Raw genomic sequence first — 6,231 nt, forward strand, 5'->3', positions numbered from 1 at the left:
AAATGAGATAAAAAGACTTGTCGGTTTCAGACTAAAACAGCTTTAATGAAACAGTAACAATAACAATAATAATAATAATAATATACAAATCTAGAAAATTCCTCCCCCCAGCCCCCAGTGACTATGTCACCACAGACGTTGCAGAGCAGGCATGAGGAAAAGATCCCAGGTTGGACTCAGGAACTGGATTCAAGAACACACAGGTCCAGGATCGGGATCAAAGACAGATGATGTCCTCACTGGACATCAATCATCAAAGAAGAGAGATGATTCTTCACTTTAGTATCAAGTATGACATATATAGGATGGAATACTCTGTTGGTCAGTTTGAGGTCACCTGTCCTGTCCACTCTTCCCTGCACGTGTGATCCTTTTTTGACACTTTAACTTGCTCCATCAGCTTAAGGATGGCCTTGCTTTCCACAGAAATAAGTATAAGCAACAGCCTTTCTGCACACCAATGGCCTGTGTTACCATTTCTAGAGAGAAACAGTGTCTGAAAAAAGTGCATTTAACTTCCAGAAAATGAAGTTACTCAGACAAGGCATAGCTGAAGTTAGAAAACTGGTTCTACTTTAGCTCGAAGCTGAACAATGGGTTTGTTTAGCTTAGAGAAGACTGGAAGGGAGATGTAATTGGTAATCCAACTAAACAAAATGGAGTTAAAAAGGTGACATAGCGAGACTCTTCCCCTGTGTGCACAGTTAAAGGACAAGAAACAAGAATCACAAGTTGCAGCAAGGGAAACACTTCATAGGATATAGGAAAAAATGATTCAATATAACATTGAAACAGAGGTCGAGGAAGACCATGGGATCTCCATCAAGGAGATTTGCAAACTTCAACTAGACAAGCTCGATCTAACTTATATATTATCCTAGCTTTGAGAAATATATTGCATAGATGACAACCAGTGGTCCCTTCAAACCTTATTTATTCAATATTCAGATACCAGACGCTATCTTCAGCTAACCAAAGTCTCTATCCAAGCTACCTGTCACCTTATCCAGGACACTCTGCTTGGATTAAATTAAATTTCACATGCATTTGGCAACTGTGAACATTTCAGACAGTCTACTGTACAGTGCTATAAAATAAAATTTCTCATATAAGAAGGGGGAAAAAAAGGAATGGGAGGAAACACAAGTTCTCATAAAAACATGACTTTCAAAACCATAACTTTTAATAACTTCATAATAAAGCACATTGATGGATATTCTTGGATTGGATTACCAGTAAAAAGCAATCAGCTGACCTCCGTGTCTTGCTTTTACTACCTCTTGCATCTATCCTCTTGCATTCTTTTATCTTTGAACACCAACTTTTCCCTCCTCACCATTGTCCTCTTGTGGCACTCATCCCTCTTCAAGTCCATCTTCCTCCTCAACATACTTTCCTCTCCACAGCACCTTTTTTTTGGTCTGCTTTTTATTCCTATCTCATCCTTTGTTCTTCTGGTCCTAAATCTCTGATTCTGAGTTGGAAAATAATTCTTCGAGGCACCTACATTAAGGAGCAGGTAATTATTTGGCTTTGGGCCTGCTCCTGCTTTGTCAGCTCTTTCTTGTCAACAGGTCTATCAACTATGTGGGGAAGCTTTGCAATGACTAAGACAGCCATAAACTAACCTGGTAATCCCGGGGAAAGCCTGGCTGCATTACTGATTCTTGGAAGATAAACAAGAGAGTCTGATGCCTAAAGTAGCTTAGAGCAACCTTCCTCAAATGACACCTGACACATCAAGTTTTCAGTGCTCAAAATGAGGGGAGGGGGGGAATACAGCCTCTGTGAAAATTAATAGAGAGACTAAACTTCTGCACTGCACAAGCACTAGATCTGCACTAATTTTATTAGCAATAAATATAGCTTTTCAGAGTTTACTTTGCCTTTGTAGCTTGGCTCCCATAACTCTCAATCTCTTTACTATTGTTAGCGCCATAGTCTTTAGGCATCAAGACTCTTACTGTAAGAAATAAAAAGGTTATAGATACTTAGCATGCCTGGCTATATATCTGACACAGTGAAAAAAAGGATGAAGAAAAATTTATACAGCTAGATATTTGACTCACGAGGCAGAAAAGCTGCAGAGTTTTACAAATATACCTGGTTCAGAGCAGAAGAAACACAGAAGATAACCCTTTCACCACAAAACTATAGAACTCTAACTGGTATTTCAGAGATATAGTTTGAAAAGTCAGTTGCTGAAAAGTTGTTGTTTGTGTGTGTTTGAATACCAGACGTAATGCTTACCGATCCACATATGTCATGATTTGACTATACAAATGGTTTATGAACTTCAGAAATTTTTATACTAGAAAAATTGCTAGTTTCTCTCACTCTCAATCCATATTTTGATTCATCAGAGCAGACCTGTATTCCTAGTCCGAATACTTTGTTTCCAATAGTGCTTTATTCCACGTGTTGCAGAAGAAAAGCTGAATACATAAGAAATTTGCCTGCCTTGGCAATATAATTCACATTCTTACCCCTACTGATGTTTGTCTTATGCTTTCAAAGTCTACCAGATTTAGCTAGGCTAGCAGCAGATACTCTAGTTTTTCATATAATCCTTTTTCAAATCTCAATGAACTCTTTGCTGAAATAATAGCCATCAGGCTGCTAAACCCAGAAGATAATGAAACACTGTGTGAAATGACATTTCTTTTTAAGCAGATTTAAATTTTATCAAATAATTACTCCATCTTAATTTGAATAGTAATTATTCAAATACTTTTTGTTTTTAACCTTTTCCCACCTAAGTCCTTTCTTGGGCCGTTGGGCAATAGAAAAACTAAAAATGTTAACTGTGGGATAGCAGAAGGAGGCGTGAAAAAGACAAGGAAAAAAGTCATTAAATGGTTACTGCATTCTCATTTAGGCTACAAATCTGGCTTCAGAAGGGCTATTCATAGTTTAAAAGTTAAGCATAAAGCAGAAGACTGTGCAATATCACAGTGTCTTTCACACAAGAACTGTTTCTTGCTATGAGACGCATAAGGACAATACTCATGGAAGGCCCTAGTCACAGTTGGACCTACAGAATTAGATGTAATTAAAAAAACAGTGAGAAAAAAGCATCTAGGAAAATAAACTTCTAGAAATTTCTAATAAGTCTATCCTCCAAATAAATATCTGAGTTTTCTTCTACTTACCTAGTTTAAGTCTCCATTTTATACTGCACATATAAAGTACTGGTCAACACCTCTACTTTACCAAGCACGGACAGTGCTAAGAAGATCCGGTAGCCGTGCTTAAGAATTTAGACTTGAGTTAATGCTGCCACAGAAGTGCAAAGACTTTATCTAAACATGACAGTCTACAAAAAAGATGTAATGGGGAAAAGGAATTTACAACAGCTATTTCTTAAGGGCTAGCAAACTCCCTAAAACTAGAGGAGAAAGGTGTTTGTTATATGTTATTGATTCCAGTCAGGACATCCTTTCCTCCACTTTGTAAAGGGAAGACCTCTCTTAAATACTTAGACATTTGGCTCTCTTTTTTGCAAGTGTCTGTATCTACAAAAGTCACTTCTTGCCTGAAAAAAAACCCTAATTATTACTCTAAACTATGACTGTATGGTGTGCTACCATTCCAAGGGACACTTTAACAGATGTTTTTATTTGGCTGTCTCATCTTCAGGCTCCTTTTAAGGAGCTATTAGTCTTTAAGGTTCCCTAATCCCCCAACTAAATTTATCAGCAGTTGATTGCAGCCAAGAGTTAAGCTAAATTAAACTTTTGAAATCCCCATACAGTGTATCAGATGCACTGGTAAGGGAGGCAGAGCAGAAAGCTTCAAATGCTCCACTCAGCAAGACGCAGCAGAACCATGCTTTTCTCTAGAGACTTCTCAAAGCTTCCACGCATTTTTCAAGATCATCCAATTTCCCTGATTTTAGAAACTCAACTGTTGAAACAAGTTGTCATTTAACTCTATATCAGGTGTGTGCATGCATACATTGACATAAATTTGCACACAGGTAAGCACTCTCCTCTACAGATGTGTACATTGTATGTGGAGGAGCTATCTGTACACACACACTTGGGTTAAGGCTGCATGAGTGCTTGAGACACCTGTTCCAACAGACACAAGTGGAAAAAAGCTATTTGTCTACATATATATATACTATTCACATACACACACACACGTGTGCGTGCGTATGTATGCATCTGCTTCCCAGTCTTTATGCTCAGACGATCATTCCCTTGTTTGCTTCTCTCACTCATAGCCATAAGCAATTATCAGAACAGATTTCCCTCCTTCTCTCACTCTTGCTCTTAATGAGTAGTAAAATACACAAAACAAAAAAAAATTAATTTTCATGTCAACATCAGTAGCTGGCTAGTTTTGATGACAATATATGATGAACCCTTATTATTCCAGAACTGTGAATTTCTATGGTACTTCTATGGGAGAAGAGGGACAATTATATATCCTTACACAACACCAAAAAAATTAATTAAATGACCACACAAAACAAAACATAAAAAGTCACAGTCCAGTAGGTACTCTTTCTTAAAAAGAAATAAAGCACATAGAAAAAATATGGATGCTGGAAAGGAAAGGACACAAGATATAGATTTTTTACTTGTGGGCCAGTAATTGCAATCTAAACCGTTAGCAGTTTTCAGAATTCACTGATACGTAACAAGAGAATCCTCTTAGACTGATGATGTCAATCAAATTCCTAACAAACTGGCCTTCTCTCTTCAAAGTATTTACTCAGTGGTACTAATTGATCTCTATGTCTTTGCAATTTCTGTAAAAATCTCTAGAGGAGGAGCCTAGTGAAATTGCCACTAAAAACACCAGAAAGAGTCCCAGTGACAACTGTGGAAGATGGCTCAGGTCCTAAAATGACAACTGAGTGGAGACTACAGCTCTCTAGATGTAAAAGCAATTCTTGCAAACCAGATTACAGTAAAGGGGTGACATACAAAAAAAAAAAATTCCTCTCCAAAGACTTCATAGCATTTACTCAGAGGACACATCAAAGATTTGTTTCCAAAATAATGCGTCTATCATTTTCCCCAGCCTTTTTTTTTTTTTTCAGGAGAGAAAGTGTGTCCAAGAAGTGTGATTTCTGCTGTCTATATCCCCATGGCTACTAGAAACAGCTCGAAAGGGAATGGGGCACATCACAGCTCACAAAATGTCAGGTTAACAAATTCCAACACAACAGCTCAGAGAAACAGACGCTTGCTTTCTCCCACCTTCATCCTCCCATATCACACTAAAAGAAAAGAAAACTAGCCAAAGCCAAGTAAGGGACACAAATATGTCCTTCAGAAATGTAAACTTCTCTAAAAATAGGATGAAAGGCTAAGCAAGTAATTTGTTTTTACTCATAGCAGTGATAAAGGCTCCTTGTAAGGGATCCGCAGAAGTTCTGTGCTGTTACAGTAGCATCTGCCTTCTCATTGCTGGAGAGAAATGGTGAAGAGGATTTAGACAGTGTGTAACCCGAGAGAGAAATCATCTGTCATTCCTTCACAGGGCATTAGCAAACTTTCTCTCTGCTGGGAGAGGGAAGAGCCACTCTCCTTTCCCTGCCTCTTGGGATTAGAGCTTTAAGCATTATTATAATATACATGCTTATGAATAATATAATAATTATAAAAACCTAGTTCTATTCAGAAAGGGTAAGAGAAGTCCAGTGGAAAAGAGGCAATATTCACAGGGTGAACCTAGTAGAAAAGGAGAAGTCAAGTAACAAATAGATCTTGAAATGGTTGATCCCTTTGCTCCACTCAACCAAAACTGCTATTACAAGCTATTCTTCTCACAAATAAGATCTAGAGCAAGAAAAAAGAAAAGGCTTGTCCATTTTGGAAGATATTATCCCAGGAGAGGATGCAGCATGCCATTTGTTGTGCCATTGTGTGGTCTCATGCGAACAACTGACTTGTTGGTGTTTCAGTTGTCTACCCCTTAACAGGAGAAAGCGTTGCTGTAAAAATAAATCCCAAGGCAGTCAGATGACAGTGATGGAAGACGCCGAAGTTTGCTACCTCAGAGATCAATGAAGATTTTAGCATGCCCTGCTGTTGTTTTTTTCTTTCCTAAATTAGAGGGCAGAAATGTCAACAGACATGCAGAAAAATAACAGAGGTGATGTAATACATTTCAAAGAGGCAAAATGCTGCCAATCAGCACATCAGTTGTATCTTGCTAGTCTCCGCTTCATCCTAAAGCAAGATATTAATGATCAATTTACTATTAGTGATCAAT

This window comes from Phaenicophaeus curvirostris, chromosome 1 (assembly GCF_032191515.1).
Source record: "Phaenicophaeus curvirostris isolate KB17595 chromosome 1, BPBGC_Pcur_1.0, whole genome shotgun sequence".
Lineage (NCBI taxonomy): Eukaryota > Metazoa > Chordata > Aves > Cuculiformes > Cuculidae > Phaenicophaeus > Phaenicophaeus curvirostris.